The sequence below is a fragment of the Astatotilapia calliptera genome, chromosome 4 (assembly GCF_900246225.1).
Source record: "Astatotilapia calliptera chromosome 4, fAstCal1.2, whole genome shotgun sequence".
In the NCBI taxonomy this organism is placed as follows: domain Eukaryota; kingdom Metazoa; phylum Chordata; class Actinopteri; order Cichliformes; family Cichlidae; genus Astatotilapia; species Astatotilapia calliptera.
In genome coordinates this window covers 9,119,702-9,142,454 of record NC_039305.1, presented here as the reverse complement: position 1 = coordinate 9,142,454, position 22,753 = coordinate 9,119,702, and the positions used below count along the sequence as shown (strand labels likewise).

At 37.0% G+C, this 22,753-nt stretch overlaps 1 protein-coding gene across 1 annotated transcript in view; it reads left to right on the top strand.

The window, feature by feature from the left end:
* Nucleotides 1-22,753, top strand: part of elfn1a (extracellular leucine-rich repeat and fibronectin type III domain containing 1a) — a 77,458-nt gene that overhangs the window by 39,805 nt on the left and 14,900 nt on the right. The window contains exon 2 of the mRNA XM_026164452.1: nt 10,977-11,057. The gene's annotated coding sequence lies outside the window, so the exon portion shown is untranslated. The remainder of the gene's footprint in view (nt 1-10,976; nt 11,058-22,753) is intronic.

The following is a 22,753-nucleotide window of genomic DNA, read 5'->3' as shown; positions in this document are numbered from 1 at the left end:
ATGAGTAAAAGGATTTTATGGCAGTCGGTCATCTTGACAACTTCTACAAACAACTTGAGGGCCTTTTTTTCTGGCTTTTACATCTTCAGTCCTCTAAGTCTCCTCTGATCCCATCAATTAAACTGCAGGCCTCTCTTTATAGAGGGCTTATGGCTTTCGTCCTTTGCACAGACAAGGTTGCACAGAGCCTCCACATAACTTGACTGAGTCGTTCACAGTAAATTGACATGAGTGTAAATTTTATTATATTGAATGTAATGTACAGTTACTATCAAAGAATATTAGCAATACATCAGTTTCATTAGGATTAAAAGTCAAATACAATTTAAATGCTGGGATTAAACTAACTAGATTAAGCAGAATTTTTCATTTTAGCACAATGTTAAGCATGTCTACATCATAAAGTCAAGATATGTGCTTCCTTTACTGTGTCTCAAACAACAACATTGCCAGGACATACATAGGAAATATATCTATTAATAGTATTAATATTATTAATATTAATTTGATGTAAATGCCTCAGTCCAAAGATCAGTCTTAGACAGGCCGCCATGCTCACCATACTATCCAAAATGTAATACAATTAAATAAAAAAAAAAAAAAAAAAAGAAGGTTGGGTTGTGCCTTAACTTACCTTGTCAGGTACTAGTAAGTGAGTGGCAACGCTCCTGACTTGATCTTCCTGGAAAACCCTTCTAGTCAGTAAAAAGAATTTCACCATCAACTCAAGGAAAGTCTCTATGTGGTCATCCCCACCCTACAAATCCTAAACCAACTCACACTCACATCTCATCTCATTTTCTGATGTAACTAATAAGGATGGGGATTGATAACAAATCCAATTCCATAATTCCATTATCATTATCACTTATTGATTCGATTCTCATTGGGATCTTATTTGCTCTCCTTTGAGAGTCACCACCATTGCCACCAGTATACCGAAGAGATTAGATTGGTGGAAATTGCATGCTGCGTGTTCAAATGTTTGTGCATGTGAGGGGTATGTCCCTTCTTTGTTGTGATCAGTGTCATGGTCGTTAGTCAGAAACCTGCAATGTATTATACAGATTACACAGAACACTTTTTGAAGCAATGCATTGCATAACATTACTTTTTTGAATCTCTATAAAATGACCTGAAATGCATCGTCTTATAATTGCCATTTAACAAAATAAACCTCAGGCTACAGTTCCACACACCAACACAAATCCCTATCCCAGTGAGGAAACACATATGATCTTTCTCTAAATCTTTAGGTATGAACATAAAGCTGAAAGCACAAAGCAAAGATGAAAACCAGCACAAAAGAAACTGGCACAATGGTTTTACTTTAGAAACATGTGCAGATAGAAATGGAGGCTGCAGCCTGACTGCTCATCACTGTCTTTGTTAGCCACTGCCACTGTCTGGCTGCTGGACTGGGGTTTGTATTCACTCAGCTTACTTCACTCTCGGCTCTTTGCTAGCTTAGCGTTAGCATTTAGTATGTGCAGGTGCTTACAAAGAGCTGAAGTTGTTTTGCTAGCATAATGCAGCTGTTTCTGTCCTGGATGCAGTTTTTATTTTACCATCAAGCTTTTGTCCTTTTGTGCTATAAAAATATTATTAATTTCTGAATCCACCCTGTAGACTGCACCACTGTTTTCCGCCTCTGGCACGGGAACTAAAATCAACTGACTTTAGTGCGAGTGCAAGAACTGATAAGTGGTATCGATAGGCAAGCAGACTAACGATTCCAAGAAGTTGAAATACTTTGAACCGGTTCTCTACATGAATTGGGAAGAATGAAGAGAATAAATTTTGTTAGATTCACATACTAGTTCGAGTCTCCCAAACACAGCAAAAAAATCAATTTTATGTGGACAAACAGAGTCCTTAAGCAAGGAAATTGCAAAAGTGGCTGCATTATAGATCAGAAAAGCCTTGGTATGCATTTACATTGTAAAAACCCTTGTTTTTTAAAAAGTGACTCATCTATAATCGTGGGAGGTTGTGGCCAAACTACGCAAACATCTTTTTAAATCAGACCTATGTGTTAATTTTCCACTGATGATATCAATTACACTGATTAACGCTTAGAGAAAATTGTGGGAAGCTTCACGGACATCCTTTGTAAACCAGTAAATCTCAGTTTAAAATCAGGTTTAATGATGGCCCTGATAACAGGACTCAAATTAATGCTTAAGCTGCCCATTTGTTCTGGTGTTGAACTTGACTGAATTCTTGCTGTAGTTCAGGAGATGTCCTTCAGCTTTGCCTAGTAGAAGTGAAGGACAATGTGTCACTGCAACATCAATGCTCCATTGCATCATATCTTTCCCGATGTCCTCGGTGTTTACTCATGGGCATTTTAGAGAGGATTCACATGAAAAAACTTTTCTGCTGTCTTTGTCATGGATGGCCAGTTCTGTGGTTATGAAAGGATGCAAAGATTCTCTTGTTGGTATTTTTCTTTTACTGTTGTCTTTTAGAAATATTTACTTTTAATACTGCTGAACAGGAACACCATACAGTATATGTTTTACGTGACTCCAACTGAACAATGCAGGATGACTCTTTTCTTTTCCTTAAAAGAGCTTCTGTGCATTAGTCCGTTCTCAGCGTGCACATCTCTCTAACTGTTCTTCTCAAACAATCTAAGAATACCAAATGCCCTCTTTAGCTGGTCCTGCCCTGAAGAAAATCTGCTAAAAGCAATAAAAGCAACAGTGTAAGACCACATAGAGCCCCTGCTATACTTGTCATCCTTATCATTCTACCCCACTTATTCCAGATAATAACAAATTATTCGCCATGCCACTCAAGAAATCCTGCTTTTGCCAAGAATAAAAGTCATTATGGTGCTTCACAAGATGTCCTTGATGAACAATCCTCGAGAGCAAAAACAGACATGGGAGTACATTAATGTCTTCATCACATGCATGTGTAAAGGCCACTCTTCATCACACCACTCTGCCACTCTGTTATTCATTCATCACTACGCAGGGTTGCCCTGGAAGCATGGACGAAGAAACTACGAGACAAAGATCAGACATTAAATGAATGACTTCTCCAGAAAAACAAAACAGCCCCAGAGTTTGTGCCACTTAATAGCTTTTCTGCTTTTGTACCCTAGGGTCCAGTCTACGCACAGAGCACAGAGATGGCTTTAACAAAAGATTATGAATGTACCTCTGAAACCAAGTGTCAACAGTAGGGTGTCTTTAAATATGGCAAAGGTTAAGTGCACAGCTTGTTTAGGTTAAAGCAACACAGGAGGTAGTGCACATATTTTAAAACAGTTTTATACAATATACAGTAATACAGACAAGAGGTACTCTGTTATAAAATACTGAAAGTGAGGTTAAACTATTTAAAATCTTAAATTCCACTAAGCATTTTGCTATTAGGCCTACTCTACTGAAAGTTGTCTTGACTGAGATGTCTAAACTACATGCAAGCAAGCTAGGATGGAGGATTGGAAATTTATACTTCCTCTCTAAATATAGAGAGGAAAGTTTAGGGTCTCTGCCTGCCCGCTCTTGCTTATTTCTAACTTTTGACACTCTGAAAGGCTGGGGCTAACTGATTTAACTGATATTAGTTAATGTATGGTTGAATAAATACTAAATACTAAACTGATATTAGAATTTACAAAGAGCTAATCAGGGACAAAATTATTAGGTGAACTAGTGAAGCAAAATAAAGAGAGGGCATTGTAACGTTCTGAGAGGAGAATATCCAGGGATGTTTTACTCGGCAAAATGTTACCACCTCCTCTTTTATAAAGAATATGCCTAAACTTAATAAATAAACACAAATTGCAAAGTTATTACCAAGATAAAACAATGTATTTAGTCTAATTTGCCTGTCTAAGAAATATTCCTCAATTAAATCTAAGGTTTTATGTATGAGGATTTCAAATAGCAGTGTTTCTATACCCTTTCTGCCTCTGTGTAAGTAAGCAACAGCCAGGCACAACTATTATAAGATCATTCCTCATCATCAATGATGTTAGAGAAGCAACTGTTGCTGTCCATTATTCTGGGAAGGGTTATAAGGCTATTTCCAAACAATAAGGTGAGAAAGAGTATCCATGACAGAAGAATTTTTTTTTTAAAATGAAGAGGTTTGCCTCTTGAAAGCCTCTTCTTTCTAAAGAGAAGATGGCAGCACAGCTTAGTTTTCCAAAGTTGCATCCAAAGAACCCACAAGCCACAGGCCTGGACACCTTGCAGTCAGTGACCCGTCCAGGAACACTTTTTCTCTAGAGTCAGTGATCATACTGATAATACTAAATGGTTTTGTTTCACAGGCATACATTTGTTTCCAAATTATCACCCCCAGTTTCTAGCCAGTTATTACAATACATAAATTTACTGTCATTAAATTTAATTAAAGGTCTTATTACTCAGCTATAACCATTGTTGTTACACGATAACATTAGAATCTTATTTGGCCATTACTTTGGTGATTAAGTGGTAATCATTTCCTTCTTCCATATTATTATCTTCTTATTGCCTCCTGGTTACCTCACTAATACCACACTATTAGAAAGCTGTAATAGTTTAGCAAACAACTACAACCTGACAGAAAGTTTAGGTTTCATCTGTTGTAATTTTAAAACATACAAATTCACGTAAAAACCTAAAAACAATAAACTATAAATAAATGTGTTTGAACTGTAAAATTCTATAACCAAAATTTAGTGTCAAGCATTCATGTTGTACTTTACAGATTTTCTCAGTTGTCCAATTGACTATTTTTAAATCACAGTTACACAGTTTCCAAAATAAAAAGAAAGTCAATTTTTTGTTTGCTCTTGAAAACTTTTTAGAATTTTTAGACAGCTGTCTACAGTTTGAACAAATATTAGTTTACTGTATATGGCTTTGTGAGCAAATCGGGTCATGTTTCTTTTAGCTGCACAGTTTCACTATCCATTATACACCAGAAGATTTTAATTGTGTATGATTATTCTAAAAGGGGCGGCCTGCTCAGATTAATATTTAAGCCTTCAGCTGCCTGGAAAAGTTGCAAAAGAGGACAGATGTGGTCTAAATGCTGGTTCTTTCCCTGTTGCATTGCAAGGAGCAGCGTTAGACGTGACGGCGGTGACATCTGTGGCTAAAGGAATAGGAGAAACAGAACAACTGCCTTCACTGTTATATACAATTCCACTTTGTAGGCTTATGTTTAATTCCTCTTGTTTAGTTCTGTGAAGTGCTGCATTATTTTTCTTTTTGTTGTTACTTTAGTCTGTGTACTGTATTATTTAAAGGCTGGCTGGATTATTTTTGTTCTCTCTCCATACATGCAAATGTACATGCTCTTTGTCTTTACAAACTAATAATGCCTTAAGCCTTTTGACTGGTACTTATATAGCGCTTTTCTACTCTACTTGAGCACTCATTCATAGCTAAGTGCTTTCTTTCTAACATTCAAACACATTCACACGCCGATGTATGCATCTTGCACAAGGATAGGTGGCATGCAGACTGGAGCAGCCAGGGATCAAACCACCATGTACTAATTCGCAGACGAACGGCTCTACCGCCTGAGCTCAGCCAACCCAACACTGGAAATCAGCATTTGAATAATGTTACTTTTGACACATAAAAGAGGACAATTCTCCCTAGAAAAGTTATTGTCAAGTGCACTGTCCAATATTAGCAAAAACATGTGGGACAATAATTTTTCAATTAAAAATGAGAAATGCCTTCTAGACTCGATCATTGGACAAAGAAAATGTAAATATTTCAAATATTAAATATGCATAAACCCACCCTGGTTTACATATTGCCAAAGGACCTTTTGATTTTTGTCGCAATAATTTATTCACTGACACAAAAACAGACAGATTAATTAAAAGTTTTAGGATTTGAAGGGAAATGCATCTTCGGAGCTGACAACTTCAAAAATATTGCGAGAAATGCACCAAAGCATTTAAGAAAAACTGTAAGCAGCAAAGCCATGTTCCATTTTCTGTAAACCCATTACAACATCATTATAGTGGCTCTAGACAGCATGCCATGCTACTTTAATATTGAATGAGTGAGGGAACAGCACACCAACATCTTGCTTTCATGAAGCTATCAGGAAACCCATTCTGTCTCCAAATGTGTTTTTTACTGTAGATAGGGGTTGAGGGCACAGTAAGTATGCCTGTCTATTTTTAGAAATGCAATTTCAAAGTTTTCTGTCTTCATACACATGCACATGGGCCAGTTTTTAAATGAAAGGATGAATTTCCATGTGTGTGTGTGTGTGTGTGCGTGCTTTACGTGTGTGTGTGTTTTTGCTTTGCTTAGGGCTTGTTTGTAGTTTTAACAGGTAGCAAATACTTTCCTCTGTAGAGGAAACGAGCTGTGAAACTTTCCACTTCCTTACCTTTAGGCTTAAATGGGACTTAGTAACTGAGATATAAAATCTAGAAATCACCTCCCAAGTATTACCAGACAAAATGTAAATTTAATGACTTCACCCTCTAGTTCAGTTATTTCATGGTAGGTTGGAAAGCTTGGCTATAGTGTAATCACCTGAATTTAGATTTGCACACAGCCTCAGGTGATGGTTTCCTGCACTCATTTTTTTTAGTTCCCACTTGCCCAACACCAACGCAGTCAGGAAGCTTAACTAAATGGACTCACAGTGCAGTGTTCATGAAACACCTCCTATCACACAGTCTCTTTCTACATCAGAGTGGAAGTTTTAAAGAGCAGCGATACTTTTAGCTAGTCTGCTTCTCACTGCAGGGCTGTTGCTTGTGACTGCGTTTGGCTACAAAGATGGGTTGTGCCTCCTCCACCCTACTTCGGATGATTTTAAGAGCAACTAAATTATCTCAGCGCTTGCTGAATGACAGCTCTGGAAGTACATAACAGAAAAATGTATTTACCAGCATAACCTTGTCATCTTATCAAGATAAAAAAATGTCTTGATGTAATAAAAGGAAATGTGACTCATAGTAATTCCTGTGTACAGTTTTTGAAAAGCAAGACTCCTGTCACATCTTAACACCTCTCACAAGCTCAGAGTGAGATCTGGCCTTTAGCCAGTAGTAGTAAATGTGTTATATTACAAGACAAAATAACCTTATCAGAACTGTCAGTCTATGCAGCTTGACTTTATAATCATGAACAATTAAGAACTTGAATTTTTTATAACATGGTCCATATTTTTAAGTTGAACTTCACAAAACTATTTCATTTCCATTCGTTTTAATGTATTTTCAAGTTGTATGCCATACATAGCTGTCTACAGCTTAAGGTACTAAGGTCAATACTTTTCTAAGGACATGTTCTCTAAATTGCAGATGGTTGTAGCTGCCACCTGATGCCCACAGGGTTCATCCAGGAATGGAACATTTGAGACGACTCTCTTGAGGCAGAGCAAGAGCTGAAATCATGTCTTTATGGAAACACTCTGGACTGGCCAGAGTAACAGCTACATGCAGTTAATTCGAACCAGTTTAATTTTCAGAGTTGCTCCACTGAAGGTGGACTCAAAAGTTAAAGTAACATTTATAACTTTTTAATGCAGTCTTTCTATTAGAATTGTGAAAATGTGTATGAGAATATAAATGTTAAAATTAGCCCCATGCCACACTGGGCTAGTGACTGGTCAGCGAACATCTGGCAATTGGGTCACGAGTGAAAAATGGGTTAAGGTGAAACTGGTGAGCCTTTTGAGATGTCGGCTGAAGCAGAGAGGAGCAACTTTTTTACTTTGAAGGTCAATGGACTCCTTTTCTGCCACTTTTTCAAGTCTTACCACTGGCAGGAAGCGGGTGTTTGCAGACAAGTTGCTGTCTTCCATGCCAAATATGGGCAACCATGGCAATCTGCTACTGACCAAATCACAAAGAGGTACCATCTTTCCAATACAACACATTTTCCCCCAGTGACCAGAGGTTGCCAGTGGGTTATCAGGGAGTCACGATCTGCTCTTTAGGCTTCTGTGACTGAGCTGAATCAGACATCAAACACCCTACCACTTCTCCTATACAAAGCAAACCCCTAACCTAAACCAACCGAGCGTTTCCAGACAAAAGAACCTGGAGGATTTCCTTTTGTGTGAATTTATTCTCCCACCAAGGTCTTTGTCACTGAGGTCACTGACAAACATGGAGCTGCTCATCAGGAAGCGTTTGTACACTTTGTAATCAGACTGTAAAACTAAATGTTAAAGAATGCCTAGCAGCTTCCAGCCATTGTGGCCTCCTATGATTTAACAGTGAGATGAGCTGAGGTGGTGCTGATGGTGGATTACAATAACAGGGCTTACTGTTGCTGACATTAAGGGCCATGATACATTATGTCTGATGTTGCCATTGTGAATTAATATATAAATCATAGAACTGAGTTCTTGATGTTCAAGGAGAATAGAGACATCACCCAGTTGGAGAATCTATAACCGTTTTCTGGGTCATTCCTTGTTCTTTTATGTATTACAAAATCAGAATATTATTTATTATCTCTCTACTGTCTCTTTTTTAGTGCTAATGTGGAGACCTTTCTCTGCAAACCACTTAAGGCATTCATTTTGCTGCTACTGCACAGAAACAACAAGATTATTTGTATTTTTACAAAAGAAGAAGAGGGAAGCAGTTGGAACTTGACTTGTCATTTTTTCTTTATATGTCAGACTGCAAACAGTAGGAGAATCTCTCCAAGCATTAAAAAGTATTTTTATTTTACAGCTTTCACTTAAGAGAGTAATAGTACAAATAAAATGAAATTACATGAAACATCATTTATACACAATATCATACAGCACTCTTTTATTGTGACAAGTCTTTCTTTGTCTTAAAAGCATAAATCATTTCATGATTTTATTTTCATTGAAACTGTATGAGTCATCTCGGAAAAAGTTTACATGGAACAGAAACAAATGGCAATGATTTAAATTCTGAACAGTTGCGTCACGCTGTGGTCGATACAAGCTATTTTTGTACTCATATCCATGTGTGCTCCTCTGCACGTCAGCAGCTGAGAAAAATCAGTCAGATTGGTGCCAATGCTCAACCTTCCAACGCTCTGGGTCAGCATCCTGGAGATGTGCCAGAAAATCCAGCTTCTCGCGACCATATGGGGTCTGCTTCTCTTCACCACCTCCGCACCTCCCCTCCTTCATCCCTACCTCCAGGGCTGCCACCTGACAAATCTTCAAATATATCTTCTTGCATAAAAAGCAAGAAAAAAGTAAAACAATAAGACTTTCTGTTAACAACAAGGAGGAATATTACTTTGCATCCCAACATTTAAGTCTAGATGGGAAAATTATTTAAAATTAATACATATATGATGAAAACTTGACATTTATGCCATAATTTACTTTATTAAGTAACCTGTTATTAGTGCAATGGTTCAATCTTTGATATTAACAAGAATAACAATGGAGGTTGGAGCTTTAAATGAAAATATCTAGATTTTTAATTATTTTGCATTTTTTTTAAATACAAGACTTTGTCTTTAACAAAGAATTGTAGGTGGTCTTGTTGCAAAACTTTTTTAAACAATTCACTGCAGAAACAAAACAAAAACTAGTTATTTGCATATCTTGTTCCTTGCCAGCTTCATGGCAGGTGCCAACACGACAAACTATCTTTATTCTTCATGAATGTTTTGCGCATTTGATAATTATTGTCTTCCATATAATGAGCACCTCTTTGAACTGAATTCCCTCGCGGAGTGACATTCGGTGCATATCTAATTTGTGGTGATGAAGCCAGTGTGCGTATGTGAATGTATTTGAGAGCGAATTCTTGAGCTACCTGACTGTTAGAGCCCAGTGTAGGGAAAATGTTCCCTATTGGTTGAAAGATGGCAGCAGGGGCAGCTGCAGGACTGACCCTGCCAAGGACGGAGAGCTTCCCATGCCTGTTCAATGCCATAAAATGGGTCATTGAACAGCTAAATGGAGTCATTATGATGAGTAATTAAAAGAATACGGCTAAAGACTCCCAAATTCCCCTTTTCTCTTGGTTCCGCTGCTTTTTGTGTTGTCATGGGTCTTTGCTGAAAGGCAGCTGTCTTGGGCCACTTTAACTATCACCCCTTTCACTGGAATGCAAATAGCAGCCTCCACCACTAATTGGATCACATTATCTATTGTCCTCTCATAGACTGAAAATCTAGCCATTTTGCCGTTTTCCATAACTGATTGTTGGAGATTTGATTTTTCCAGTGCTTTTCATTTGACCCAACATGTTATACACTCTGAATCACAAGAGATGAGAACAAAGAATTGTTTGCTTAGAGTAAAAAGAGTAACATGAATACTGAGTGTAAATGTCATTTAGAGCTTGCTTATGTAGATATTAATATTTATGTAAGTGTGAAAATTGCAGCCTTGCATTGCGAACAGAGAAATATACCAGCACGGATGAGGCATGGACAAAGGATGAAGAAATTGTGTTTTCCTTCTGTTTTGATTATTGCAGCGAATACAAAGCGTGGCTTTCTTTTGAGCGTAAAGCTTTTCTTTCTCTTTATTTTAACTTCCAATAAAAATGCATGAATTTGTGCACAAGTTGCTTCCCCCTGGGCAATGTGTGTAGAATATTCTATTTTGCTTTATAGGCAGTCATTAAGACGATGGGGGATGGGGTGGAGGGTGATGTTTGATTAATTAGTGAGCCTAAGTTTGGCAAGACCGGAAACTGAAACAGAGGATTTCATTAGCTTGTGCTTGTTAGATAAGGTTAATGAGGTAGTTCTAATTCTTGAAAAGAAAATACATATATTCATGCAGCTGAATTCATTTTGGAGACTATAAGCCAAATGAAGGTGAACAAGCAGGGGGGGTGTTATTGTTGTTTGTTTGTTTTGGTTTTTTTTATTCATGATTCATTGAGAATGGTATCCATGGATTCTATTAAGATGTTGACTTAAGGTTAAATGGTTGACATACTGACATAAAAAAAATCAATTTTATGAACCTCTTTGTTGAAATTGAAATATTTACATGATTCTCTTTCAATTATTGTTCCTCAGTTGACATCTGCAGACATCTGTATTGCTGGAGGACACCAGGGATGCTTTCCCTCGCTGAGGATTTCAACCTAGACTACAGTGGTAAGTGCAGGTGTTTGGTACAGTCTCACATAGCTTGAGTCAACTCGAGTGCTGCATGAGCAATCACCTCCTAAGAGGATAACAGGCAATCCATCGCTAATCCACCGGTCAATATGCATGACAAGAACAGTACAGTAGCAAAGACAAACTACTCAGAGGACATGTCATTCTGAGAGTGGACAACTCTTTTACCATTTCACCATCTCAATTTTTTTAAATTAATTATCTTTTTTCAAAAATATGGACCCGAAATGTCCATACTTGATTACTCTCGCTCTTTCTGCCTTTCTGGCTATATCTATATATCTATATGTATAACTATCTATCTATATGTCTGTGAAGGTTCTCAGTCATCCAGGTCATCGTAGTCAAAGGAGCTTGCAAAGAAAAGCGTCTGGACTTCTTTAAGTTGCTTGAAGACGTTTCACCTCTCATCCGAGAAGCTTCTTCAGTTCTAAGGTCAAATGGTGGGGAGTCCCAGATTTAGGTTTAAATCTGGGACTCCCCACCATTAAAGCTGGAAGTCTGTAAACCATGGTAGAGGCTCTGTCAGGGTTTGGTGCTGGATTTTAGTCAGTGTTGTTGGGGATCTTGTCAAAATTCACTGAATTATGACCAGAGAAGTACCATCATATTTTGACCCACCATGAAATACCATCTGCATCAGCATGACAATGATCCCAAGAACACTGCCAATGCAGTTAACCCTTTAAAGCCGGTGGGAGCGGACACGCTCCATTTTGCGTAACTATTTTTAAATCCTGGTAGCACTGCAACCACGTAAGCTAGCACAATAATTTTTTTTGCATATGAAACCGGAGGAGTTGTACTTACATCTTATGCCATCAGCTTGTCCTAGGTCACAGTTTCCTTCCACATATAGCTTTTCAAAAACTGCATAAAAAGCACAGAAACACGCTTTGCTGATCCGATCAGCTGTTTGTAACACTTCCTATGTCCATCAGCGTGAACTATCGCATGTCCGGCATGACCTGCCCGGAAGCGGAAGTGACGTCATTTTGCGGAAATGTGGTTTTTTACCATCGTGGCCTCATGAGCCTATACTTGTGTTTTTAAAAGTTTATTTGACTTTATGACTTTCTGTGTCGTTTCTGGGATGCTGAGGACTCATATTGCACTGCTGGAAATATTTTATTTTGATGCATATGCTGTTATTTTGCAAATTTGCACTATAATATATTTTTTCATTTTTCCTGCAGTATATGAAAATTGGTGTATCTCAAAAATAAAACTATGAAGACACTTAAAATAAATTTCCTTTGGTGGGAAACTAGTTTGTGCAACTTTTTTGTATTTACAGTTTTGAGGGATAAGCCTCTTAAATTTCTCTAACTAGAAATATATGTTAAAAAAACAAAAACGATTTTAAATTTTTTTGTATTTTATTGCACTTTTTTGCAATTTATGTAATTACTATGCACTTAATGCAGACATATTATTAAAATTTGGGCTATAGTGGTTGTATTGATGTATAGCAACTTAAAATGCTCCAAAAAATGGCTCCACAGCATGTAAAAATATACTATAAGCTCTGGCGGACTTGGTTCTATGGTAGGTCTTAAAGGGTTAAACACAAAATAGAAAAACACATAATAGAACACTGTAATTCATGAATTCACATCCCCAATATGGACTTCAACATTACTGAGGCAATGTGGGATTATCTTAACAGAGAACAGAACAAAAGTCAGACAACTTTCAAAGAAGAGCTTTGAAATGACCTTCAAGCAGCCTGTAGAATGATTATTGAAGAATACTTGAAGAAGTTACAAGGAAACTTATTTAAGAAAGTTTAGGCTGTGCTGAATAATAAAGGTCGTCATAGCGATATCATAGGGAATGTTGACTTTCAGGCTTGTTAGAGGTACACAAATTGTGTTTTGCTGTATAGTTTCAAGTATATCTGCAGATGTGAAGGGTGGCTCAAAACCTTTGCATAGTAGTATATCCTATATTAACACTGCATTAAAATAAATACATTAAAATGGACAGGGCCTTGAAGAAGTATGGTCAGTGGCCTTATACCTCAACGTCCACTTTCTACGTCCCATTGCTTCATATTCATGGGACAAAGCCATATTTGAACTCATTTAAATAAAATACCTTATCACAATGTTGCTGTTTTTTAATAATATATTCAGTGAATCTAGACAGACCAGCAGATACAAACACCTGCCAAAATACTAGAAACAGCCTTTGTTATAGTACACACCCAGACAAACACACACACACACCAGCCTGGTTGTTGCAGTGGATAATAATTTATCATCGCAAAAATGGGAATGAAAATATCTACAGTCTGATAACAGTGATACTGTATCACACTATTGATTAGAGTTGTTTTACCTCATACTGTATAATCTTATGGTTTTCCCCTACTGGGACCTTTTTTCTTTTTTTTACTTTGTTTATCACGATCCTACTGGAGAAGCATTTTTGCAACCTCACTTATGTTATACTGAATAGAAAGTCTTACTGAAGATGGTGATTTTCATGATCACAGTATACGTTTCTGACATTTTTCTGACCGTTTTAAAGGTATAATTTTGCCTTCCATGATAATTCCCATTTATTTATTTATGCTTTCTTGCTCTGATAAAACTGAAAAATAATGAAAAATTAGAACTCATTAAGTGGCCCTTCACAAAAGAGATGCAGAATCATCAGTGACTCACTTCCTTGCAATATATATTTACATAACCTGCAGAACCTTTCAACTTAGCTGACTCACTAGTTACTCAGCTTGTCTGTCATGTAACAGAGAGTAGGAGGGAAGTGCCCTATGGGCCATGTTCACACAGTGACAATTTTCCTCTGACATTGCAATGAGGGTGGGCAGATGAGGTGCTGTAATAATGCTTTACTGCTGTGGTCCAGTTGTATAAACGTAAAGGCTCTGACAGACTGTTACATCCAACTCAAAAGCATACTGTATTTGGTGCAAAAATTGTGTGAAAATACACAAAAATTGCATAGACGGAAATATGAACTCTACTGAGTCAATATGTAAACATGTTCACTTACATATTGGCAGCTAAATTTGTACTAACATGTGTAAGAAGTTGCAATAATGTTGGTGTTCCAGCGATTTTGTAACATGCCTGTAAAAAGATTTAAAAAAAAAATAAAGTACATTAGATATTTAATTCAGTCCTTCAGACTATTTAAAAGGATGAATTTGACATTTTTTCACATTCCACAATCCAAATTTCCATATATTTTTGTGTCACTGAACACAGCCTTTCATCAGCCTAGTCTGGTACGCAATGATTAATGTCTATGTACATGAAATCAATATTTTCTATATTTAAAAGCCAAAAAAAGTCTACATTACGAGGCTGGATGGGTTGCTGGTGTAGCATAGCATTTTTCTAAAAGTCTTACATTACTGGACTACTGTCCCAGTTTTCCATTTATTTCCATTCTTTTAAAATATGTAATTAATTATAAATATTGTAGTCAAATAACAAAAACTTGGTTTGGTTTAATCATAAAAACTACTGGCTTAGAAAAAGATCAGGATTTGGGTTAACAATGCAACAATGTCTTTAAAGCTTTGATTTCTCAGTCACACTCGCCTGGTTTCAAAGGACAAAATATGAAATTCTAATACAATTTATGCTTCCTATTGAACTACGTTACTTAAAAATTCATGCTCATGTATCATGAAAAGATACATTGCTTTTCATGACTAATTTACATTTTGAGCTGTACATTCGGGACATAATTGGTCCATTACTGTTAGCATGTTAGAAAACAATTAGTGCTGATGTTTTTTTAGTGACTTGAAAGAAGGTTGTGTTTAACGATCTGTTATGAAAATGTGTATTAATATCACATCAGTTTCCTTTTAGTATATCGTACTGACTATAGCCTCGACCCCTACCCCGAACAAGAGTAGAGGCAGGGGTCTAAGAGCTAAACAAATTGAAATGAGTAGTTGAAAAAAACCCCGAAATGAGTAAAATGTGTCTAAAATAAAATTATATGTGTTGGTAATTTCACAATTAAAAATACATGCACAATACACGTGAATGACTGGCCTTCTTGGTGTATTCACAGGTGAGAAAAGGACATTTTCTGAACAACAGGACCTTAATGTAATTATGACCTCTTAATAGCATTTAAATAACAATAATAATAATAATAATAATAATAATAATAGTAAACAAATATTATTTATAGATTGCTTTGATAGAAGTTTGAATGCAGAATGCTCAAATGACATATTTAAGGAAAACATAAGTCACACTAGCAAAAAAAAAAATACACACACATACATATATGTATACAAAAATATTGATACTGATTGATAAATAACTGCTGTGGTACAAGTGATCCAGGCACTATGAAGAAAATATGTCGCGGCCTTTTACGTTCCAAACACCAAAAAAGTCCAAGAAAAGGCTGTGGGTGGCAACGGGAGGTTTGTTTTAGAACGCACTTCTGACTCCATTGTTATGCCGTCATATGCCGTTTATTTCGTGGAAAATTATAAACAGAAATCAGTCAAATAACTTCTTAAAACTTAAAATTAAACGAAAGTTAACTTAATTTGCTTTAACAACTTCAAAAGTGGTCAAAAAATCATTTTCTAACCCTCCCGTCTTCCCATCTGACATTTGGCAAACAAAAAACAAAAAACCTCTTTACCACACCCATCCAGGGTGCTCTTAATCTCTTGATTAATGGGAGGGTCCATAAGCTAATAAACCAATCACTTTCCAAAAGCTTCTCCAATAAAATTTATTACAAATTTACATAACAAAACTAGGTCAGTATATTCTTACACCTTTAAAGAAAAAACAAAAATGAATACAAATTTTAGTTATTTGTAATCATTTCAAAGTATACCTAATAACTCTCCACAAATCAAACCCTAATAAACAAGACTATGCAATCTTTAAATGAAGTAGATTAAATAATAATAATAATAATAATAATAATAATAATAATAATAATAATAATAATAATGACTCTGTAGAAAATTAATGAGTCATCAATAATAAAGCTTCCTTCATTGTTAGAGATGTTTTCCTTGGTTTTTTGTGTCATCAATTAGATGTGCCGCTGACAAGCCATTCATTGTATGAGGTAACACCTAAATGGATAGTGACTCTCATCTTTTATCTACCAAAGAAATCATCTTTAGTACTTTTTATGTAAAACACTCCTTAAAACAGTTTTTTTGTTTGTTTGTCTTCAAAGTGGGAGTGGATTTATGTCATTTTAATCAAAACCAGAATTTCAAAGGCAACGGGTCTTTAAGTGTCCTTTATCCTTTATATACATTCTTGTCAATCATATAAGGATAAACAGTTTTAATAGGCACCAAACATCAAATCCCAACATCAAGCATGCAGTGATCAATTGACTGACTTGATTAAATCCTTGCTGCCTTTCAAGTGCAGCTAAAGAGATTCATTTATTTTTTTTACTTCTTTACCCATTGCTAGGGTATAAATTTTAAACTATATTATGCAAAGAGCATAGTAAGCTGATCTGCTCTTGTTATTTACTGCTATCCTAAAACAAATTTGGCAGCCATTGAAAAAAGGAGTGCAGCTATGCTTTAACCACTGTCAATAAAAGATGTGGGTCTGCTGAGTTTCAAGTGACAGATCTGTGAGTTCAGAGCTGGAGAGGGACCACAAAACTCCCAGTTTAATTATTTTATTCTTGAAAAGAATGTCTAGAGCAATATTGTTTTAGGGCACCCATATTTCCTCGATTCTGTAGAGACGTATGTGGTTTTACTTCACTGATTTGTGCTGGGTTTGCAGTGAGCACGAAAGGAAGAAACATCTAAATCACACTGAGGGATAATCTTTCTTTTAAATTGATTGTTAAACCCCTTTGCCTTTTCCTTAGGATTTAGTTTTACAGCTGCACCAACCTCTTTTAATGGTAATTTCTCAGAAATTCAACAGAAATTTAGTTCTATTGTGAAAATCTAAATCAAAATTGATACAGGATTCTGAATATCGAGTCTTCGATCACTGTCCTACCTAGACAGCTAGCCCTATCAAGTTGTATAGTGCCAGCTCCTCCATTAACCTGCATTCCTAATTGATAGTGCTAGAGAAGAGTTATTTGAATGGATTACCGTAAAGAGCATCATGGATTAGCTAGTGAGAGACATGGATCTTGAGGGAGTCTTAAATTAGTCACATAAAGTGATTATAAAACATCCATATGGTCGGCAGTGATTGGGCTCCCTCCTTATCAAAGCAGTTTAACCCTTCTTGTAATTTCCTCAAAGCATTGATATCAGTTTGGCCTGTTAAACCTTACGTTGGCTGTGATGTGCATGGGCAGAGTACACTATGTTGTGATCAATGCCTAGAGGAAAGAAGTGCAACTGACCGTAAACATGGCTTTGGTTTGTCATTGATTACTTAGTTGCCAGGACATCAAGCTGGTAACACATACTGCAGCGAGTATGTGTGAGACCAAAGTCTCTTTAAATCATTATGGTCTTTGAGGAAAGACTGATGCAACGTGCTGTATTCTCTGAATATGACTGAACCAACCATATTTGAAAGATAAAAAGGCTTTTTTTAGGCCTTTGATAACATTACTGGTGGGAATGACAGTGCTATAGCATAATAAAAGAAAATCCCAAACTGCTGCATCTTCTGTGGTGCTGTTGCAATTCTCTATTGGTGCATTTCCCATAAATTAACTCATCCACTTGCCTTTCCCAGGCTGTCATCAGCCTTAATGCACTGCAGTTTTAGTAATCACTTCACTCACTTGATGATACCTCAGTACATTAATTTGTTGATGAGATATATCTATTAGAAATATTGCTTTAGAATTTGCACCACTGAAATCAAAAATATACATGAGCCAATATCCTGTACACCTTCTACTACTTTTGTATATAGACTTGTGTTAAAAAAAATTTAAAACAAAAGTAAAATTTCAAAAGGGGTCGTTTCACTTCAAAATGCTTTGCAGCAAATGGGTCAGTTGCACCCGAAAATAATCAAATCCACTAAAAGTGCCTACACCTTCAGAAGAGCAATGTTAAGAGATGTTTTAAGCATCTTCAGCATGCATAGATAATTTGAAAAATGTAGAATGTGAGACTATGATCAGGAAAAATCCTGTAAAGAAGTAGCGGTGGTCTCAAAGGAACCAATATTGGCTGCTAAGCTACTTCTGAGGAGGGGGAACAAGGCCAAGTACACAGACAAGAATTTCACAGTGTGTGCCTGGAAAATAGTCCTATTTATGAGTCCAAGTTTGAGATTTATGGCAGCAACCAAGGGGTGACAAGCAAGAAAGATAATGATAATTCAATGTATCAAACCAACCGGCAACCACGATGGTGAGAATATTTAAAGTCTGGGGGTGTTTTTCTCTCTGGAGCAGCACTACAGTGCTTTACTTTCAGGTTAGCATCTGAGTGAAGCATGCATACTGCAGCGTAACTGCATGTTGTCAGATTTTACATAAAACGTGCAGATGTACAATCTCATTGAAGCAAAATGGAAACAAAGGAAATATTTATTCACACTGTCCAAAGACAAGATTATATTAAATTCACCATAAAAGAGCAAAAACAAACTGGAACAAATGCATGATTCCAAAATGTTGACAGTCCCGACAAACATACTTACAAGTCAACCATAAAGCCAATCAACACAGTGCTTGTTCTTATATTGTCATTTCCATTATTTTAATTAAACCCTCTATTTTGTTAATAAAGATGTGCACAGGAAACCAGTCTGTGACTCGGCAATGAGAAAAGCAATCATGGAGAAAATGAATAGAATTTAAAACATGGAAGCCCAGTTTTGACAGACAGCTGTCAGCCATTCATTACAGACTCCCTAATGATTTTTTTTCCACACCGCTGATGAAATGCTGCAGCACCTTTCTCTGCATGACAGGGGACTTTTCCCATAATGACACCTCAGTTCTTCCATCTTATTACATGCCACTCATTTAGTGAGTCAACTGAAAACAAAACCCCCTGCCTGTACGGGAAATTTCAGTGATAAAACATACTGTAAGCAAGCCACAAAGAAGCTGTTTTTTGTTAATGAGTACACTGCTTTTGAAAACCAGATTTAAGAGATGTAACTGAGTGGAGAAAGCGGGAATATGATGCTTGTTACATTGGTATTTAATTAATGTTTTAAGAAATTTGCAACTGTGCTTTATACTCGGCAAGTACTTTTGCTGAACAGGCCAGAGAGGATCTAGCTTTATAAAATTCCTAGAGCATCACTTCTTTTCACATTTTTTAAAAGAGATGGAAATAAATTTGTTTTGTTTCAGCATCCTGTTCGCTCCTTTGTGTTTTACAATTTATTTGAGTCAGTGATTCATTTAATTTTCATTTGGTTTTTATTTACACTTTGACTTGGTGCTTAGGTGTTGATGCCAAAAACTACTTGGTTAGGTTTACAAAAAGGAAAGTGGTTTGGATTAAAATATGCCCCTTTGAAAAGTAATGCTGCATATTGAAAGGAGAACTGACAGACTGTTCTCACAATCAGGTGGATTCTGTAGCATCGCCAAAGTAACCCATAAGTATGATACACCATTGGCTTTGGCAAAACTGCATTTAGCAATGCCCTGGGAAAGAGAACAGGTCACAGGTGGCTCTGGAGCTTCATCTTGCTCTTTTGCCCACATCTAGTGGCTCCCTGTGGTTTTTACAAGCAACTAGATATATCTTTATTAATATGAAAAGGAACAGTTGTTGCACTTTTAATATTTTATTGGTATTTATCATCACTGTAAGTGGTTCTTAAAAATTTCCAACCGTAGAAAAGTGCAGACTATACACTCAATACATTTGGCTGCTGTCCCCATTAAGTCTGGCTCCTTAGAAGGACTGTTAGCTTTCTAGCCTGACCAGTGTTTTTAGATAGCTCCGTGGATCTGGTGACTTGCTTGTAGTTGTTTTTCACCGTGACAGTGACTGACACAGTGAAACTCAAACTTCAGTTTCTATGACAGATTAATCTGATTTCGATTTTGATATCAACACTGATGGGAGGTTGTTCTCCAGACATGACCCGGTGACCAAAAAGCAGCTCATCAGTGGAAGAATGCTCACTCTCCCAGCTCTTAAAGTGATGCATCAGGTGACCATGAGCACACTTCTTTCTCCTGAGGCATCGCATTGTCAGATTTCTTCCATCCAGTAAAGCGTAATTTCTGACTGACCTTTAACCAAACAAAAAATAAATACATAGCAATGAAGCACTAGTCCTTATGTACTAATAAAGGTTGCAAAGTGTGATCTAGACCTTCAGCTTTGCTTTAATGTTACAAGACTCCTGCCGTACTTGGATCTTGAAAAAAAAGCATATTTATCTGACAGTTTGACAGTTTAAAGTCTATGATCATGACTAAAAGCAATCACTTCAACAGAGCACCATAAAAGCAGAGTGCCTGCATTGGTGAAATGATTAATCACATCACAAAACCATCTGTCTATGTCCACTGTGTAATGTGACTTGTCATGTGACCTTTCGACTCTGCTGAATGATAATTGCCTTTGTCTCTTTCCCTTAGTAGGTTATGACACAGATGACATTTGGTGACTGCACACCTCTGTATAAGTACTTTAAAAGAAGTATGCAAAATACAACACAGATGAGGAGAGTCTGCAAGAGAGGCATTTATTTTAATTTGGAACATTTGTATTATCTATAGTGGTGACTGAGGCTGGTGTTAAAAGCCTGACTGCAATGGCTCTCTAACTAGAGCGAGATCTACCTTAATGCCTATCACACAGGGGGCTCACTCACATTACATCACAACACGCAGTGTTTTTAACCTCTATTTTTTACCTATAACTTAAGATATTTTAACCTCATGAAGAAATAGTTCAAAATATAGCAAAGCAAGTACTCCTCATTATGCATGTGCAAGTTAATTCAAATGGACATCAACAGTAAAAATGCAAATTGTGCGACACTATCATTAGAGCATTTATTTGTTTATCATCCAAAATGTATGTTTGCTCTCTGTGGATTTATCCATTGCATCCTGCATACTAACAGGGATAAAAGTCCTCCCAGCAGTGTAGCTATCATCTCTTGTTGCAATCTCCTTCCAGTCTGCACCCATGTTTTCTGTGGTGGACCAAAATGCCTTTCACTCCTTTGATAGCAGAGCACAAGCTCAGCATTACATCCTCTGCCCCTTGTTGAGCCTGAGAGAGTTTGTCCTGTCAGAAACAATAACTTTCCTTTCAAGGCAGGGATCGTTTTATTTCTTAGAGTAGCGATCACACAAGGTGGTTGTTTCCATTTGCCACCCTGGTGTTCCTTTTCATTTTTGCACTCATCGCAGATGTTTCAGTGCCTACAAAAGTTACATTTTTCTTGCATCCTTGCTACCACCAATTGATTTTGTTTCTTACCACCTTGTCCATCCGTAATGGACTTTTGTGTTCTGCAGAAAGAAATGATCATGAGAGACTATGTAGTCGTGATTTCAATCATATCAAGTAATAATCACTTTATCTTTCTGGCCACTAACTACACAGTTCATTTGCATAACAGATTACAACATGTTCTCAATAAATCTGTTCTTTCTGATGCTCCTACTGGCTGTCACTCAGCACCAGATGCTTAAGTGCAACAGCCATGAAGGGAATATTACATTTGGGCACAGGCCTCAAAGCATCAGCTGAGTGATTGAAAAGTCAAATTTGCTGAAGAAGGTAAATTTGTTATAGTTTCCTGATACCAAAACTAACTTCCCACTATGTAGATTATTGTAGTCAAACTCGTCTTGCATTGTCTTTATGGAGCTAATCTGAAAGTGATAATGTCCTCTTCCTAAATGTGTCAGGTAGCCCACTGGGTCACACAGATATAAACATTCAGCACAGGGAATGACTGCTCTGGTTCACAACTTGTCAATCAGAGCACCAAGGCAGGTTGAGCTGTCACTCAGAAACACGGCGCCGCAGTCCAGTATAATTGAATTAGCTACTGTCTCTTCCTGAAGGTTAATTGGTGGGGAAACCTCTGCTGAGCATGGCAAGGCAATTGACAAAGATAAGAACTGCCGTCTTATCTGTCAGATTTTGTCAGCATATGTGAACTTTATCATTTCTGTAAACGTTAAAACTATAAAGAAGTTAACAAAAAGCAGGTAAATTGAATCCTCATAGATTGTAAATTCTGCATAACTTTATGTCATGCTCAGAACTGCACAGGAGCTCCTACTTTAGTTCAATATGTCATGAGTCAGCAGCTAGAGACATTGCTGACAGATGCTTTGGCTTGGAGGGCAGAATAACGTGGCAAGTTGATGGTCAGTTGATGGCCTGGAAAATTGCATTTAAACCTTTAGGTGTTATTCCAAGTTGTATCTTACTCTCAAACACAGAATTAAATTAAACTCTACTTCTCTCCTGTCCGTTTGATAAATGCTCTCTATAGCCGAGTTGCTTTTCCTCTGTTCAGCATGCGTTCTGTAGAGCTGACCTGTTATGGTTTTATTATAGGATGGAATTTTTTATTCTGCGGCACAGAGATCACAGCACTTCAAGATGCTGAGGATAGTTGGACAGGATACAGTTTCTGCTTTTGTGTTTTCTGCCAACTGTTGTCCTAGGCTGCTTTAATTCTCCTGCAGGGTTTCACTGATGCATCTGTTTCCATCAACGCAGTGTGATTCCACGCCATTCTCCG